At 43.4% G+C, this 19,033-nt stretch overlaps 1 protein-coding gene and 1 long non-coding RNA gene across 11 annotated transcripts in view; both read right to left on the bottom strand.

Moving 5' to 3' along the window:
* The window catches only part of plekha5 (pleckstrin homology domain containing, family A member 5), a 525,939-nt gene that overhangs the window by 370,899 nt on the left and 136,007 nt on the right, over positions 1-19,033 (bottom strand). The gene's annotated exons all lie outside the window — the stretch shown is intronic.
* The window catches only part of LOC140388101 (uncharacterized), a 65,992-nt gene continuing 65,179 nt past the window's right edge, over positions 18,221-19,033 (bottom strand). The window contains exon 2 of the long non-coding RNA XR_011934087.1: positions 18,221-18,522. This is a non-coding gene — a long non-coding RNA (uncharacterized lncRNA). The remainder of the gene's footprint in view (positions 18,523-19,033) is intronic.

Below are 19,033 nucleotides of genomic sequence, written 5' to 3'. Positions count from 1 at the left end.
CCTCCACGACCTGGAAGCGGATCAGGTCCAAACCGGAAGTGAAATCCCAACCTCGATTCGCACCCGACCCGGACCTCGGAGCTCCCAACCCGGCCTAACAGCCGACGCCAGCCCCCAGATCGCCCGGCCCAGTCCCCGGAGTTCCCAACCCGACCCCCGATGACGAGACCCGGCCCAACTCGACCCCAAGAGGCCCGCCCAACGACCCGACCCGGAGAGGCCCGCCCAGCAACACGACCGACCTGGAGATGGAAGAAAGAAAAATCCAGGTGGAGGCCCAACCGGGCCTACTTCAAGATCCGACCCCAGGGGCGCCCAGGAAGGGAACAGACCACGGGACCCAGCCCAAACTGCTTCAGAAAGCTTATTAAGAGATCACAATATCACAGAAACCCTACAGTGCAAAAGGAGACCATTCGGCCCATCGGGTCTGCACCAATCCTCTGAAGGGGCACCCTATCTCGGGTCAGGCTCCCATTCTATCCCCGTAACCCAGTAACTCCACCTAACCTTTTGGACACTAAGTGGCAATTTAGCATGGCCAATCCATCTAACCTGCACATCTTTGGACTGTGGGAGGAAACCGGAGCACCCTGAGGAAACCCACGCAGACACGGGGAGAAAGTGCAAATTCCATACAGACAGCCACCCGAGGCCGGAATTGAACCTGGGTCCCTGACGCTGTGAGGCAGCAATGCTAACCACTGTGCCACCGTGACGCAATCTAAACATCTTTCAAATATTAGGCTAATCTTGTTATTTCAAATCAGTTCCGAAGTTCCGAATGTACTTTATAAGCACAATGCAGCCAGTAGAACTATTAATAGTTCTATCGATCTATTATCGAGAAATACTATTTTTAGTAAAATTGTCACCATAGAGTTTGTCCAATCACAGCATTATCATTAGGTATAAAGGATATATTTTGTGGGACCTATTAAAAATTATATGTGCCCTATGGACTTTTGGGGAATCTAGGGATAATGGTGCAGACACAGGAAGAAATGAGATTGCTCAAGATGTTCTGCCACAGTTTGAATAGTCAGGAGTGGAACAAAACAAGAATGGTCCCATAAAGCTGAAGAACGGAGGGTGGGTGCTGAAAGTGGATGGATGGTAAGCTCATCTCTGCCTGGACAGGGAAAAGGGCATTATAATTCACTTGGTTGTGGAGGGGAAAATACTTGTCAGCGTTCCCACTTTGGACCACAGTATAGAAGGCTCTGCTGTGTATAATTCACTTATATGGCCAGAACCAGCTCAGCTGCAAAATAGCTATGACTGAATAGCAAGAAAACACTACATAGGTTCAGACAAAGAACAGTCATTTGGTCAAAGAACTGAGGTCCTCATTAGCATCCATCAATGTACACCTGCATTATGAGGATGAGCAATGAACCATTAAATATGGGAACATAGATCTTGAATTCAGTGAACTGCTGCTTCATCGGTATAGAAGAGTTTTTGATTTAGTAATTAGATATTCTGAACATACCTTCATGTATTTTGCTCAAAAACACATTTCAAGAGAAATCAACATACCAGTTTCATTTATGGAACGAATGAAATTTCACGATAAACAATTTGGTTACAAGAACTCAAGTTATACATTGCTACATTTAGGCCACAACATGTATTTTAATAAAAGATCAAGCCATCTCAATCTTTAATCCATTGATACTTATTCAATTTACTCCAAGTCATCTACTGGACTTTTGATTCATGTGCAAAAAGACAGTTTGTTATGGAATCAATTATCCTGCATCAGATCCATAATTCATATTTCTAGATTCTGAAAGTCCAGAAAATAAGTATGATCAAAGGAGTTCGGGAGGAAACAAAATAAGTGTTAAAATGTCAGGTAATGGCTACGTGATATTGTCAAGGGGAAACTGAAATGAATCTCGCTGAAAATTAACAAATCATTTTTAAAAATAAAGGAGGAATTATCTCTCCTACACACCTGGTTAAATTTCATTACAATTATGTTGGGTTTCTTACTAAAATATAATATCCACACAATTTTAAATCATTATTGTGCAGATTTAAACCTAGTTTAAGAACTTAATTACAGACACCTAGAATATTCAAACTATTCCCAGATATGAATAAAATTCAACTTCAGCTCTGGTCTGGTTTATCCTCAAGTAAATTTTCAGAATTGTTTATGGATATACTAAAAATCAAATCAAATTACCGCAGCCATATCTAGTTCATGCACAATTTATAGTCTTTAAAACAGGACTCAGCAAAAAGGTGGGATACTGCAATTAAATGCTAAACACCTTTCGGATTCCATTCTGCGAATTCATCCTATTCTAAACTTGAACTGATGAAACAGTTTAAATATATCCAAAACAAGTCACTTTTACAGTTTAAAATATATCCAAAATCAAATCACTTTTAAATAAAGATATTTGTTTCATCCAAATGAAATGGAGAAATCCTTGAACTATTTCAATTTTCAAAAAAAAACCAAGATATTTATTTCAAGAAACATCTATGTAATCAAACTTTGAACCTGCTACATGTAGCACATTTTTCTTCAATAAACCTGCAGAAACCTCTCACTGCCCAAGTCCAACATTTAGATCTATAACCAGGACATCCAATAAACTGAAATTACAGTTTCTGCAAATGGAACATTAGGGAAGGCAACTGCAAATAATGGGATTTATTAAGGCAGCATTTCCCATGTATTATGCAAATCAATGTAATTACTAAAATGTCCAATGAAAACAACAGCAATCTTTTCATTCTGTATTTCAAAGCAACTTCAAATCACTTTGGACCAAGAAATATTTTCACAAAAATATGTTAAATATGTTTAGAAACGCAAACAAGGAACTCTATTATGAGGAAAGTTAATATTTTAATTAAGCTTGTTCTGCCATCCATAAACCAAAAGCTGTAAACTGATGCTAGCTATTCATCATCTTTGAAACATGACACTTGCAACAGTGCTACATACTTACCTGCAGCTGGCTGTTCGTTCGGGATCAGGATCATGATAGCATATATGAACTAGCTCAGTGCATTGATATCTAATAAGAGTATTTGCTGTAATTTTAACAGATCTGCTCCATTGCTCATTGACGGCTTCAGTGCCAGAAGATTAAAGGGAAACTATATTGTTGAAATTTCAAGAAACCAAGCGAGAAATAAATGCATGGAGCATGCTCAGTGGCTAGTAAAATGACCCACAGCTACGAATTTTCATATTCATTAATGGCTAAATTCTGGCCATCTTCTGTGATGAACAGTCCAGTAGCAAAAGATCCAGAATGTGGAGCAACTAATTTCATAAAATGCTTCAGTAATCAAAGTGATACCATGAAGCAAAATTCTCCTGATCTTACAGCCTGGGAGGGGATCACTGTAGCATTCATTCTGTTCTGTCTTCCGTCAATAACACATTACAATATTTTCTGCATAATGCAAAACAACAGTAGTTGGAAACAATTTTCAAGAAAAGGCATCTACCACATATTTTTCTATTCTGCAGATCTACTGATAAAGCCAATTACAAGTCAGAAAAACACTCAACCAGCTGAACTATGTTTAATGTTTGTTACTGACCAGAGACCTTAGTCGTAATTGCCTACTAAAACTCAATCTGTTCAATGGGCTGAGTTACCTCCTCTTCATCAAAGCAATTTCCTTGACTGTGTAAAATGAGCCAACAAATTTATTCTGATTTATCAACTACAGAATTGCAATTTAAACTGTAGAGGGATGGTGAAGAGAAACAATCCCACTTTGTTTAACAGCATGTATATCTGCTTATCATGTAGATGAAAGTATTTTGCAATGCCCTATATTATTTTACATTGCCTAATATAAAATAAATACAAATGTTACAATTCAGGCTTGCTCCCAGTACATCATCTTTATTCTCACTGCAGAAGGCAGCTTCCAGAAGCAAACCTACATATCCCATGATCAGAAATGTAGTCCTTTTAAAAAAAAATGTTATTCATGGGGTTTGGGCATCCCTTGCTTTAGCCAACATTTATTGGCCATTCCACAATGGCCTTGAGAAGGTAGTGGTGTGCCAGCTTTTTAAACCACTGCAGTGAATGTGCTGTAGATACACCTATAGTGCCGCGAGGGAGGGAGTTCCAGGATTTTGACCCTGTGACAGTAAAGGAATGGTGACGTATTCCCAAATCAGAATGATGTGGGACTTGAGGTGAACTTGCAGATGGTGGTGTTCCTCATGTATCCGCTGTCCTTTTCCTTCCAGGCGTCTTTGGAACAGCTGACTGTGAAATTCTGTCATCCAACTGGGTGGGGGGCTGCATTTGCCTGGTTTAGTTTTCACCTACCCAGTCACAGTCAGAGAATTACCTTTAATGGAGTCTCTTCCTGCTCCTGCATGTTACCTCTCATGTTCCCCAAGAATCTATCATTGACTCCCCGCTCCTATTTCTCATCTACATGCTGTCACTTGGCACATCGTCCTAAAGCAGAGTTGGTTTACTTCTTCCACCACAGCGCACAGTGGCAGCATCTACAAGATCCACTGCAGCAACTTGCCACGGTTACTTCAACAGCATGTTCCAAGTCCGTGATCTCTACCACCGATAGAGGGACAAAGCTGGAAGGCACATGGGAAAACAACCAGATGCAAATTCCCTTCCAAGCCACAAACCAACCTGATCGAGAACTATATCAACTTCTCAAAGGCAATTAGGGATGGATAAAATCTGGTCTTGCCACCTATGCCCACATACCAATAATTAACCTTTTTTAAAGTATCCTAATGATACCCAGTTCTATCTCTCCTCCACCTCACTTGATCCCTCCACTACTTGTCCAACATCTGGTACTAAGTGCACAAAAATTTCCTCCAAATAAATAGTGAGAAATAGAAAGCCGAAGTCTTCTTTGATTCTCTCAACAAACTTTTCTCCCCTGCACTGACACAATCCTTCTCCCTAGCAACTATCTGAGTTGAACCGAACGATTCACAACCCTGGTGTTAAACTTGACCTGAGCAGCTGCATACAACATACCTGCACCATCATTAAGACAGCCGATTGCTTTCTGCTTATCATGCAAATACATGGGGCGTGATTTTCTAGCCTCGTTACACTCTCACTCACGCGAAATGAGGCTGGTGAATAACAGGAGAGACCAAAAACGAGAACCGCGCCAGGTGCCAGTTTGCGATACAACCGGCCCGCTCCCATAGGCAAAAATCAGGATCTCGTTGTAGCGTGGCGAAAAACCAATTATTACCATTTAAGTCCCATTTCCATACAATTAATGAGAGCCATCCCATATCCAACGGCCTCCCATCATTCAGCGGCCTCCCCAGCAAGTGGTTACGCTAGCGGCGATTAGTACTGCTATGGGCCAGGGTTTAGAAAACTCCAAAGTATATCATGGAGTTCACTGGGCCTACAACTGTTTATCGATTTTGGTTACGATGAACACAAGGGCCTGGCTTTCAGGTGTTATTCAACAGGTGTCATTCACCTGAGGAAGGAGCAGTGCTCCGAAAGCTTGTGATTCGAAACAAACCTGTTGGACTTTAACCTGGTGTTGTAAGACTTCTTACTTATTCAACAGAAGCTTGAGCACTTTTAATCAAAAACAAGCTTTATTCTACGAATTTAGTTAACATTTTTATAAACATCTGCAGTAAGCATTTTTATCAAATCCAAACATAAATACCCCACACAGCTACAGTAATCTATGTATAACCCTTAATACATTCCCCCCGTTAACTGTTCCAACTTAATAACAAGTTCACATAAACCTGTGCCCCCTTTTCAAAGGTGTGGCCCAGCACACAAGACCTGGTATGGGTGCTCTTATTTCCTTTCCAAAACAGCAGGTTTGAATTCCTTCCAGAAAGCAATTATTTCTTTTCAAGTTATCAAGCAGTCTGGAGACAGCTTTTAAAATGAAGATAGAGAAACAGGGTCCGAGTACAGCAAGCAACCAAATGTGAAAACGAAAGCAAAAAAACTCAGCCACCAAAACAGCCCCAAACCAAAGTGTAAGTCAAACCAACTCCCAGAGCCATAAACCAGCTCCACAATGGCATCACTGAAGCCAAGTGATAAGACAAAAACATTTCTTAAAGGGACACTCCCATGACATTACACCTTTTGAAAAACGTGATCCTGGCAGAAGGGCTTATGTGGGGTGCCGAGGAGGGGAGTAGCCATCTTTGCTCACAGCAAAGAGCCCCGGGGTGCTGGGCTTGCCACCCCAGTACTCGGCGGGGTGGAGGACGACCATCGGCTGGGGGACCTTTGGCTGGGGGGCCCTCCGTAGGGGTGGGTCGCCATGTGAGGGTGTAGAGGGTGCGCTGGGGGACAACGGAGGAGTGGGGGGTAACCACCATGACAACCCCTAGATGGTGTTTATCAATCCCGGGGGCAGCCCTTGGCTCTGCCTGTCTGCCCCAGTGACCCCCATAACCCCCGACTGCCGAGGCCTCTGGCTGTGCGGTTGAAGGCTACCGTTAATAGGGAATTGCAATCATGGTTAAGTGATCACGAGCAGCATGGTGACATAGTGGTTTGCACTGCTGCCTCAAGACGCCGAGGTCCCAGGTTCGACCCCGGCTCTGGGTCACTGTCCGTGTGGAGTTTGCACATTCACCCCGTGTTTGCGTGTGTTTCGCCCCCACAACCCAAAGATGTGCAGGGTAGGTGGATTGGCCACGCTAAATTGCCTTTTAATTGGAAAAAATTAATTGAGTACTCTAAATTTATTTTTAAAATTTGGTTAAGTGATCATTTCACACAACCCAAGTGGATTCCCGTGCCATGTAGCACGTGGGAGTCATTGCCTAGCATCCCAATCACATCTTGATGCCTGGACACTGCTTGAACACTGCGGGAAGCAACAGCACACACGCAGCAGCCAACGTCCAAATACCCAGGGGATGGGACACAGCTCCAGAGGCATGTCCATTGCCAGAGAGTGGGTGAGTGCATCGGGGAGGGGGAAATGCCTGGAGAGATGGGCCAAGGATTCGGAGGTCAGCCCGCAATGCAGAAGAAATTGACAGAGGCATCATACTGGTTGTGCACAAAGGCGTTTATTGTATTTGACAATTACCCACCCTCCCGATGTTGCTGCCCTCTCCCCCATCCCCTCACCCCCCTAGCTACTCCCCTTCCCCTTCCCACTCCCCCAGTGCCCTCAGTGATCATTAATGTGCTTTGCCCTCCTATCTCGACTACTACGTCTAAGTGTGTCCCCTGGATGCACATCGGAGGTGAAGGCAGCCAGTTGTTTACCACGTCACTTAGCCTTCGATGCCCCTGGCCACGTCCTCTGGGTGCTCTGAGGTCGGAGGGCCCCGGCTCACTTGTCGGCGACACATGCACAGCCATGCTGCCCTGTCCCATGTGCTGACCGCGAGACGCGGCCTCATCAGTGGAGCAGAACTCGAGGGAGCTGGTGGCCAACCTCGCCACTCCAGGGGACGGGTCCAGGTTGGCACTCAATGCCCCCTCCTCCCGCTCGGTGACCATAGGGCCGTGGGGTTCACCTTGGGACAGAGGGGCAGCTGGTTCGCGCACCAGCTGCCCCTGCACCATCTGGCTGTGCCAGCCCTGGTGGTTCACCATGGTCCGCACTATTGTGTCGACGCCCTCGGCGATGCTCCTCAGTGACTGAGACATGCTCTTCAGCACCTCGGCCATGCCCATCTGAGAGCTGGACATGCCTCGCAGAACCTCATTAAGGTCAGCCTGGTACTGGGTGACATCCCCCCGAGAGGCGGACATTCTGTCGAGACCCTCAGCCATGTCTATTACCATCTGTGCAACACCTTGGACACCTTCACTAATGGTACCGAAGTCGTGAACCAGGTTCTCCACTCCGGTCGCCACCCTTGCAGTGTTGGCCTCGGTGCCACGCATTGCCAGCGACATCTCCTACGCCCGTAGCTTTTGGGATTCCTCCAAGCGGCAATGAGCCTGCTAGAGTGTTGCTGACATCTCCCTCTGAATGTCCCTGGTGCTCCCTAACGTCTCCATCAGCTCCAGGTAACCCTGTTCCACAGGCTCAGCATCAGGCTGGGACCCAGCTGGGTCCTGGGATCCAGTAGCCCTTCGACTGCTGTCTCCCCTGGGGATTCCTGTCGCCACCTGATGTTCATCAGTAGCAGTATGGTGCTCACCACATTGTGCCCCAGAAGTCTGACAACTAACATTTCCCACCGAGGTGTGTGTTTCTGCACTGGTGGAGGGTGGGGATGACAGCTGTGACGCGACTATTATGTTGGTATCCTCGGAGCTCTCCTCTGAGGTGGTCTCCTGGGAGGCTGCCACCCTGGTTGGTGCCGCCTCTACGTTGGTGAATGCTCTGTCCTCAGCCACCCCAGTCACCTCCAGGGCTCGCTCCCCGAAGGTGGTGAAATTCTTATGTCCGGCACACCAGTCTGGGCCCTCTCCCCACAGTTGTGGGAGAGCTTTTCTTAAGGAGACACAGAGAGGGCATCATTAGCCACACGAGTGGTTCACCGTGGTGGGAGGGGGGTATGAAGGAGAGGTTGGGAGGTGGAGGAAGAGTTGCTGCTCAACCTTGTTAGCGGGGGGGCTGGTGAGCCTTCATATGTGGCGCGACGCCAGTGAGGCCTCGTTAAGTGGACCAATTAACCTTGAGTAGCATTGACGACCTCGCTGGGAGGAGCGCCGGGAAGCTCACGGATATTCCCACAGGCTACCACACTTAGAAATCTTTCTGGAGAATTGTGCCCATGGAGTGTGGTAAATAAGGTTGGTAAGCTGCAGACACAGGGAGTCATGTGGAATATAATGCTCTGGTGGTAATGCAGACCGAGCTGGAAAAGGGCAGGCTGGTGCTAAATATTCCTGGATACAGGGTGTTTAGAAAATATAGGGGAAGAAGTATTGATTAAGAAGAATATTTCATTGCTGGAGATCACAGTTGTCCGAGAGAACTCAAGAATAGAATCTATTTGGTGACAGCTAAGGGGAAAGGTGGGGGAAGCAGGACTAGCTGAGCCAGCAGGGACAGTAGGGCCTCCTTCTGTGCTGCAATCATTCAATGATAACAAATAACATTGTTGTAGCTCTCAAGTCTTAAAGTAACTTCATACCATCGTTTCAGAAATTTGAGGCAGAAAATTGCAGCAAGATGTTTCAGCTTCCTGCCTCATGACACATTGTCACATAAATAAGGAATTCCATAAATATTTTATTGTATAAATATTTCTTACTATTTATGCATGTAAAAATCATTACACAAATTATTCTATGGATAAAATGACATAACTCATGCATAACAATTATATATATTTAAATCTTCTATTTAATCATAAATCTGTACAATTCAAAATGTTGATTCAATTATATTACACTTCTGAATTAAATTAATTTCAATTTCTTATGCTTTTTAAAAACTGACATTGTTTTATTCTCAAAAATTAAAAGGCACCAGCATCGTTTTATGTTCTTATTTACAATATTATTCTGTGAAACACAATGTATAAATACACACAGAATTCTAATTTGAAGATACCAGCAAAATTCCCTCTTCGCCAATAATTGATAATATTGTATTCGCCAATAATTGATGTATTGTATGCTACATGGAATGAAACAGCATAGGCTCAAATCCTCCCTGAGCTATGCTCCAAAGATTCACTTGCATATAATTTGGAACAATGAGGGGGGAAACTAATTTAAGTGCCTGACTAAAGATTTAATTCTGAACATTAAGGATTTTTTTCTGGGTTCTAAAAAGTGTTTAAATCAGTTTTATGACCAGAGGTTCCTACGATACTAAAGCAGTTTCCAGTCACCGGTAGATTGAAACTCCAGTGAAGCATTTCTGCAAATACATCCAACATCATACATTACCTAAGCAATTATTTTGATCACAAGTAAATGCTTCCAGTTTCCAACATATGTTTTTTTTTGTGCAGAACCAGCCTGATCACTTTTCAAGACGTGCAATTAGAACAAACAAATAAAAATTAGATTTTCACTTATTAAATAACTACTTCCCTTAACTGCTGCTGAATTTGGTTTTGAAAAGTGATTGATGGCTTGAGGGGCAGGGGAACTGAAACCTAGAATGTTCGTGCCCATTTAATGTTATACTCAAATGCACTTACTACAATAAGCCTCCATTTTAAATTCCCCCGTTTTAAGACATTCCACATTAATATCACAGGTTAATGGGGTTGGTTGATAAGTGCACTTTGCGTTGGGATTCTATTGGCAGAATTTTAAAGCGGCATCTCACTCGCCACCTCTCCTGCTCACTTACCATCTCACTCGCAGCCCATCCTACTGCCCAACCCTCCCACTCACACCCTCACCAACTCTCTGCCCCTTCTCTCCTGCTACCCTTCCCAACACTCCCATTCACAGCTCCACTCGCTCCATAACTCCCTCTGACTGCCCCATTCCCAATAGCGGTGGGGTTGGTGGGGGTGCAGTGAGTGGGAGGGTAGGTGAGCAGGAGAGGCAGCAAACATGAGAAAAGTAGAAAGAGTTTGCATATTTATATATTTTTAAATAATTTAAAAAATATAAAAGATATTTAATTAACAAATATAGGGGTTTTGTAATGTATGGTATTGCAACTTACAGGGTATAATTGTTTTCATGCTTTATTCCTGATGAGAAAAGGTCCTGCGGAAGCTAACTACAGCTTTTACCTTAGTTGTAATCATAAAATCTAATTAGCTTAATGTTGTTTCGATATTGCAAAATAGCTATTTCCAAAACAGCAGCAGAGTTGGCTATCAGCTATTTGACAATACAGAATGGCAGATACATTAAAGTACCAAATTAACTCAAAAATGGCCGACTCCATTTCAAGAACCCTACCCTCCTTCACCAATAAAATGGTGACATGTCCAAAAAAGTGAACCAGCTCCAATAAGAAAGGGAAAATTGTCTGTAATTTAAATATGGATTAACAACCCTTTCTTTATAATTCCCAAAGTTGTCCCACCTTGTTAATAGAACTATTGCATAAAGATAGCAATTTTTGACTGCTGACTCATATAATCACTCGACTTCAAACAGGTAAGTTGTCAATCCAAAATTGCAAGAGAGATAAATGAATGAAATCATCAATCCAGTCTTGCAGGAATTCAACAGTTTTATTTGTTTTAATTCTGCTGGACTAATTAACTTCTGAGTTGAAGGAAAATACATTTTATGAAACCAACTTTTGAAAGGGACTCTACACTTCAACCTGAAAAGACTGCAAATTTACTCATTGGATTAAACAAAGACCACTATGAAAAGCAAAGCGCAAAAAGTCTCTGACCTGCAACTACATCAACCTACAATGGAATTTACTGAATTTAATGTTAAATCCTCAATGAAAATTAGTCTTCAAGTCAGTTGTGTAATGTGCAATATTTAGTTAATGAATCTAAATGGATATTCCAGTCGACTAAATACCTTAATTCATGATGGGCCTAATACAAAAAATGAGGACTGTAACGTCCTTAGGCAGGAGTGTCCACTGGATGATGCATCTTAGCTTCCTCTTGAGGTCCCTAATATCACAGAAGTCAGTCTTCAGACAATTTGATTCACTTCACGTGACATCAAGATATGGCACGGCAAAGGCTATCGGCTCCAACAGTTTCCCTCCTGTATTGCTGAGACATGCTCCAGAGATACCCGTGTGCCTGGCCAAGGCATTTTGGTACAGCTACGCATTGGTATCTAACCAACAAAGTGGAAAATTGCCTAGGTATGTCATATCCACAGAAACCTGAACAATCCAATTGGCCAATTACTGTGCTACTAGTCTAATCTTAAACATCAACAGTGTCATTAAGCAGTGTTATTAAGCAGCACATACGCAGCAATCACCTGCTCACCGTGCTCAGTTTGGATCTGCAGGGCCACTTGGCTCTTGACCTCATTACAGCTTTTGTCTAAACATAAACATAAGAGCTGAATACTGGAAGTGGATTAGAGTGACTGCCTTGATGGCAATGTAGCATTTTACACAGTGTGGCATTTAAGAACGCCAGTAAAATTAAAGCCAATGAAAATCAGAGGGGGAATCTCTCCACTGGTTAGAGTCATACTGAGGACAGGTGCAGATAGTTGTTGTTATTGGAGGTCGATCATCTCAACTCCATGACATTCCTGCAGGAGTTCCTTAGGGTAGTGCCCCAGGCCCAAACATCTCCGAGTGCTTATTTGATGCCCTTTTCTCCATCAAATGGTTCGAAATGGGGATATCTTCTGACGATTGCATGTGTTCAGTTCCTCTCTGAACTCGTGAGATACTAAGGCAATTGATTCATACAGCATACACCAAGACCAAGACAGCACCCAGTCTGATAAATGGCAAGTAATGTTCAAGGAACACATCTGTCATCTCCTCAATACATTTAATGGCACTGCCACTTCATGATAAGCAGCATACTGGGGAGTCACCGATGATCAGAAACCCAACTGGGCCAGCCATATAAATGTTTTTTTTAAAAAATATGTTTTATTGAAATATTTTTCCCAAACAACAATTTTTCCCCTCTTACAAAGCAAACGCAACAATAACAATACAGAAATGTTTAACAATACACAAGTAACAAAACCCCTTTATCTTTGACCTAAACTAATCTAAACCCCCCCCCCCCCTTCCCCCTGGGTTGCTGCTGCTGGTCATCTGTCTTCCCTCTAACGTTCCCCTAGGTAGTCGAGAAATGGCTGCCACCGCCTGGTGAACCCTTGAGCCGATCCTCTCAGGGCAAACTTTATCTGCTCCAGTTTAATGAACCCCGCCATATCATTTACCCAGGCCTCCAGTCCGGGGGGTTTCGCCTCCTTCCACGAGTAGGATCCTGCGCCGGGCTACTAGGGACGCAAAGGCCACAACGTCGGCCTCTTTCGCCTCCTGCACTCCCGGCTCTTCCGCAACTCCAAATAGAGCTAACCCCCAGCCTGGTTTGACCAGGGCCTTCACCACCCGCAAAATCACTCCCGTCACTCCCTTCCAATACCCTTCCAGTGCCGGGCTCGCCCAAAACATATGTGCGTGGTTTGCCGGGCTCCCGCCACACCTCCCACATTTGTCCTCCACTCCAAAGAACCTGCTCAATCTTGCTCCCGTTATGTGTGCTCTATGTAGCACCTTAAATTGAATCAGGCTAAGCTTGGCGCATGAGGAAGAGGAATTTACCCTGCTTAGGGCATCAGCCCACATACCCTCCTCTATCTCCTCCCCTAGTTCTTCTTCCCACTTTCCTTCTAGTTCGCCCACCAACTCCTCCCCCTCTTCCCTCATCTCTCGGTAAATCTCTGACACCTTGCCCTCTCCGACCCACACCCCTGAAAGCACCCTGTCCTGTATCCCCTGTGTCGGGAGCAACGGAAATTCCCTCACCTGTTGTCTAGTAAACGCCCTCACCTGCATATATCTCAAGAAATTTCCCCGGGGCAACTTATACTTTTCCTCCAATGCTCCCAAGCTCGCAAAAGTCCCATCTATAAATAAATCTCCCACCCTCCTAATTCCCAACTGGTACCAGCTCTGAAATCCTCCATCCATTCTTCCTGGGGCAAACCTATGGTTGTTCCTGATTGGGGACCCCACCACCCCTCTCTGTCGCCTCCACTGTCCCCAGATATTCAATGTTGCCGCCACCACCGGGTTCGTGGTAAACCTTTTAGGTGAGATCGGTAGCGGCGCCGTCACCAGCGCCTCTAAACTCGTCCCTTTACAGGACTTTCTCTCCAGTCTTTTCCACGCCGCTGCCTCACCCTCCATCATCCATTTACGTATCATTGCCACATTGGCGGCCCAATAGTAATCGCCCAAGTTCGGTAGTGCCAATCCTCCTCTGTCCCTACTAGCCATATAAATGTTGTGGATAAAGTTATCCCCTGATTACCCAAAGCCCTTTTGCTATCTTCAAGGCACAAGTCACAAGCAGTGGAACACTCTCCACTTATCTGAATGAATGCATCTCCAATATCACTGAAGAAGCTCGAAACAATCCAGGACAAAGCAACCCACCTGATTAGCACTCCCTCCACCAACCTTCACACCCTGGTAACAGTGTGCACCATCTACAAGATGCACTACGACAACTTGCCAAGGCTCCTTCAGCAATGCCTTCAAAACTAGCAGGTTCTACCAGCTAGAAGAGGAACATTAGATGCATAGGAATACCACCATCTACAAGTTCCTCTGCAAGTGTCACACCATCCCGATTTGGAAATATTAATCACACATTCACTGTCACTAGTTCAAAATCCTGGAACTCTCTCCCCAACAGCACTATAGGTGTATGTGTACCACATGGACTGCAGCAAAGAAGGCAGCGCACTATCACCTTCTCGAGAACAACTAGAGGTGGACAATAAATGCTGACCTTGACAGCGAAGCACAACTCCCATGAAAAAAAATCTGCCTTCTCTTCATTGTAACAGCGTTGAAATTTGGGGTAAGAGTCACATGCATTATTTTCTTCAACTATTGCTTTAATTTCCCTTCACTGTAAAGTTCTGAAACATGTTGTTACCCAAATTCATGACCACAACACTCTCTCTATCTGATGTTCAACAATCCCTTCAGTCCAGTTTGCATCCTGCATAAAGAACGGAGACGCTCTTTGTCATCAAGAAGTAAATTTGGATTTGTGTGACCATATACTTTCAATCACTCTGCGGTTTTTAGTATAGTTGACCATTTCACCTTCCTCCATTGATACTTTCCATGGTCCACCTTTGTAACACTGTACCCTAGTTCCAGGCATGCATAATCCCAATGTAACAGGTACATCCAAGTTTCTTTCCAATGTTCAATGTGGCACAAGGCTCTGTCCTACTATTCTGCCCCTCATTGGCATTATCCAGTGGAACGGAGTCTGCTTTAACATGCTGATGATTTCCCTGCTTTACCTGTCAATATTACATTTCTAAAATTTAAATCAGTTCAGATTATTGTTCCTCCCTATGTTTGCAACCTGATCCAGTCCTACATCTGTGCTCATTTTTAAGGGTAAGTATTAATCATTACAACCTTGTCTTCTGCAGTGATATGCTGACCTCCATTATTATTGAGGATGGGAATATTTGTTAAGTATCCTCCTCCCAGGAGTTGTTAATTATCCAACACTATTTGCAATTAGACATGGCAGGACATGCAGAGCTTTAATCTATTCCATTGGTTATAAGGTCACTCAGCTCTGGTATGCAAATTGTATGCAAATAGCCGTGCTGTAGATTCACCGGATTATCACCTCAATTTTAGGCACACCCGATGTTGCTCGAGGGGTGTGCTCTTCTGCACACCTCGTTGAACCAGGATTGGTCTCTTGGCCTGATAGTAATAGGCTAAGCACCTCATAGATGCCCAGCTTTGCACTGCTAGATCTATTCTGAATCGATCCCATTTAGCATGGGGTAAAGCCACACAACACAAAGGAGTGTGTCTTCAGTGTGAAGATAGAGCTTTATCTCCACAAGGACTCCATGGTGGTCCATCCTACTAATACTGTCTTGGATATCTGCATCTGTGATACATCAATTGGTGAGAATGAGGTCAAATAATCTTTTCCCTCATGTTGGTCGCCTCACTACATGCCACACCCGCGTCTGTCAGCTATGTTGTTCAGAACTCCAACTCAGTTAGGGGTGGTCTTACTGAATCATTTGGGTGAAGAACATTGAAGTCCCTTATCCAGAGCACATTCTGTTCCCTTGCTACCCTCAGCGCTTATTCCAAGTTGTGTTCAACATGCAAGAATCCTGATTCATAAATTGATGAAGAACAGGAGGTGGTAATTTAGCAGGACATTTCCCTGCCACTTTTGTCTTGATGCCATGAGAGTTCAAGATTCTGAGTCAATTTTGAGGATGACTGCATACAGCAGGGACAGCTTCCCGATTTTGGCACAATTTCCCAGATGTTAGTGAAGATAACCTTGCAGAGTCAACTGGGCTTTGTCCCATCCTTTGCCTAGGTCAATGTCAGGCAGTCCGTCCAATTGTATTTCTTGTCACAATTTAATACAACTGAGTTGCTGCCAAGCTTTTTCAGACAACAGTTAGCAATGAACTACATTGCGTGGATCTGGACCCTGATGTGCAGGTATATATGGATGGCACGGTAGTACAGTGGTTAACACAGTTGCTTCACAGCTCCAGGGGTCCCAGGTTCAATTCCCAGCTTGGGTCACTGTCTGTGTGGAGTCTGCACGGTTCTTCCTGTGTCTGTGTGGGTTTCCTCCGATGCTCTGGTTTCCTCCCGCAGTCCAAAGATGTGCAGGTTAGGTGCATTGGCCATGCTAAATTGCTCTTAGTTGCCCAAAAAAGTTAGGTGTGGTTACTGGGTTATGGGGATAGGGTGGAGGCGTGGGTTTAGGTAGGGTGCAGACTTAATGGGCCCAATGGTCTCCTTCTGCACAGTAAATTCTATATATCCACAATTCGTAGCATATATCAGGTATAGAACTGGACACCTAGAAATTCATTTCCTATCACTTGATGCTGGTTGTCTGGCATCCCAATCTTTTCAATTTAACCACCCATCTAACTTCAATTATTGACGAGGATTCACATCAAATGTCATAACCTGCCTATTGTTTTACAGATTCTGACTGACCATTATTGAGTTCCAGCGTTTTCTCTTTCTCTACCGATAACAATTCACGTTTCATTAAAGAATCAATTAAATATTCCCATTTTACCATCACCAACATTGCAGATGGACAGCACTGTTGGCAAATATCAAAAATTGTTATTTGCCATGTTTCAAAATTAATTAGATTTAGTCTAAATTGTAAATTTAATAATGGTATTCAAGAGGTTATATATATTATATATGCCTAGACAGTGAAACTGATCAGATGGATCTCATTGGGTTCTTTTGTGCATCAAAATGTTCTTAATTGTACCATTTGATTGAGCTTTATATAAGTTGAAAGTTTTGGCTGAATGATTTTTCTCCCAGCTGAGAGCACAAGTGCCCATTTCCTCGATGGCTATTGATTTGCTGCAGAGCTTTGATGTAGTGGGTTGGAAGATGCTGATTTTTTTCAGTGCTGTCAGGATTTGGGTTACATTTACAGTAAAATATTCTTCAGAAAAGGGGCAAGCATTTTCTATATAGCTCAGATTCCACCAAAAGCTAAATCATAGCACAATAAATTACTCGGCCAACATCTGGGTCTGGTGTGGAGTCTTTGATTGAAGTTAGCTGAAGGTCATGGATTCTAACTTTGACTTTGTCATCCACATTGGCAGAAGGGAAACTCATTATGAGTAATCCCTTTCAATAAGTCATTCTTTTTATCTGAACTGAGGCCAAATCATTCGACTTGACAGCATAATTTGGTTCATACAACAATACTAATTAGCCCAGACAATGTTCAATAATCAAAAGATCACACAATCCAAACTACGCAAAGGAGCAACCTTAATCAGAACACTTAAAAGAATAGAAATATATCTTGGTAAGAGGGCATGATTGCATTGGCCATTTGTTGTACACTGATGTCAATGGAATTTAATATCTGGTGAGGCATTGAATGAGAGGTCCGTGCGATATTGTCAATTCTGTGCTGCTGTCCAAGTTGAATTTCTATCTTATAATCTACAATTTCTTTCAAAAAACACACTTGCCGTTTTGCAATTCCCATCCCAGGTATTGTTGAAATCTTATCCAAAAATGTTATCGCTTCTTCCTCGACTCTTCTATAATTCCATCCTTTCACTATCCAACTCCATTCATGAAAAGGTCAACATATGCATATGCTTTCAAAGAAATATCTTGTTCTTCTGGCAATCATTCATCAATCTTACAACTTAAAAATATTTTTAAAACTATGCTTTGTCTCAATTTAAGCTACAAACCGTACAAATTTAAATATACCATCTCAGTTTATGTAACACAATCATGGAATTCCTATAGTGCAGAAGGAGGCCATTCAGCCCATTGGGTCTGCACCGATCCTCCAAAAGAGAACCCGACTTAGGCACACTTCCCTGCCCTATCCCCGTAAGCCGACGGACCCTGCACATCTTTGGACTGTGGGAGGAAACCGAGGCACCCGGAGGAAACCCACACAGACACGGGGAGAACATGCAAACTATTACGACACCTTGGGCTAGTGCATGGTCAATTCCAGCCCCACTTGACCCGGAGTCATGACACAATTGAAATTAACAATTAATTCTTAGAAAACACCCAAAGTCTTTGGTCTTTGGCTGCTCAACAACTACAAACACCAGGTCTGTAAAGTCAAACACAATTAATTTTATTAATAACAATAACTACAATTAAATAGGCAGCAAATACAACTGGTTAACTATTATCTAATTCCTAACCCCCGCTTTAACTCGCCCCATCCTCTACACACACACAAAACAGACAAATACAGAGGGGAAAGATATTAGCACTAATATCGAAAGTTAAAAGGATAAAAGTTTCAGGTGGACATCTTCCAGTACATCTTTTAGTCTCGACCTTCAGTTGGAGGTTCTTGCTTTCGGTCTGTAATGGTTTTTACTGTGGATTCATCAGGATCTCGAGACTTTTCTGCAGATTCAGAAACAGTAGGGAAAAAAATCATTTTGGAGAAAGAGAAAGAGAGAGCAACTCACAGCTTCTTCTCAGCGTCCAGGAGGGATCCGATTCAATTAGAAACAGGGGAATGCAAAACAGGGGACAAAGAAATGGCTGAGCAACTAAATACAAACTTTGGTTCTCTCTTCACAAATGAGGACACAAATCAGATGCCACAAATGTTGGGGAATGCAGGGTTTAGTGAGAGGGAGGAACTGAAGAAGATCAATATTAGTAGAGAAATGATGTTGGGGAAATTTACAGGATTGAAGGTTGATATATCTCCAGGACCTGATTATCTACATACCAGAGTGCTTAAGGAAGTGACTCGGGAAATAATGGATGCATTGGTGGTCATCTTCCAGGATTCAACAGACTCTGAAACAGTTTCTGCAGATTGGAGAGAACTAAAGTAATTCCACTATTTAAAAAGGGAGGTAGAGGGAAAACAAGGAACTATAGAGCAATAAGCCTGACGTTGGTT

Source organism: Scyliorhinus torazame, chromosome 13 (assembly GCF_047496885.1).
Source record: "Scyliorhinus torazame isolate Kashiwa2021f chromosome 13, sScyTor2.1, whole genome shotgun sequence".
Classification (NCBI taxonomy): Eukaryota; Metazoa; Chordata; class Chondrichthyes; order Carcharhiniformes; family Scyliorhinidae; genus Scyliorhinus; species Scyliorhinus torazame.
This window is presented reverse-complemented; position numbering and strand designations above follow the sequence as displayed.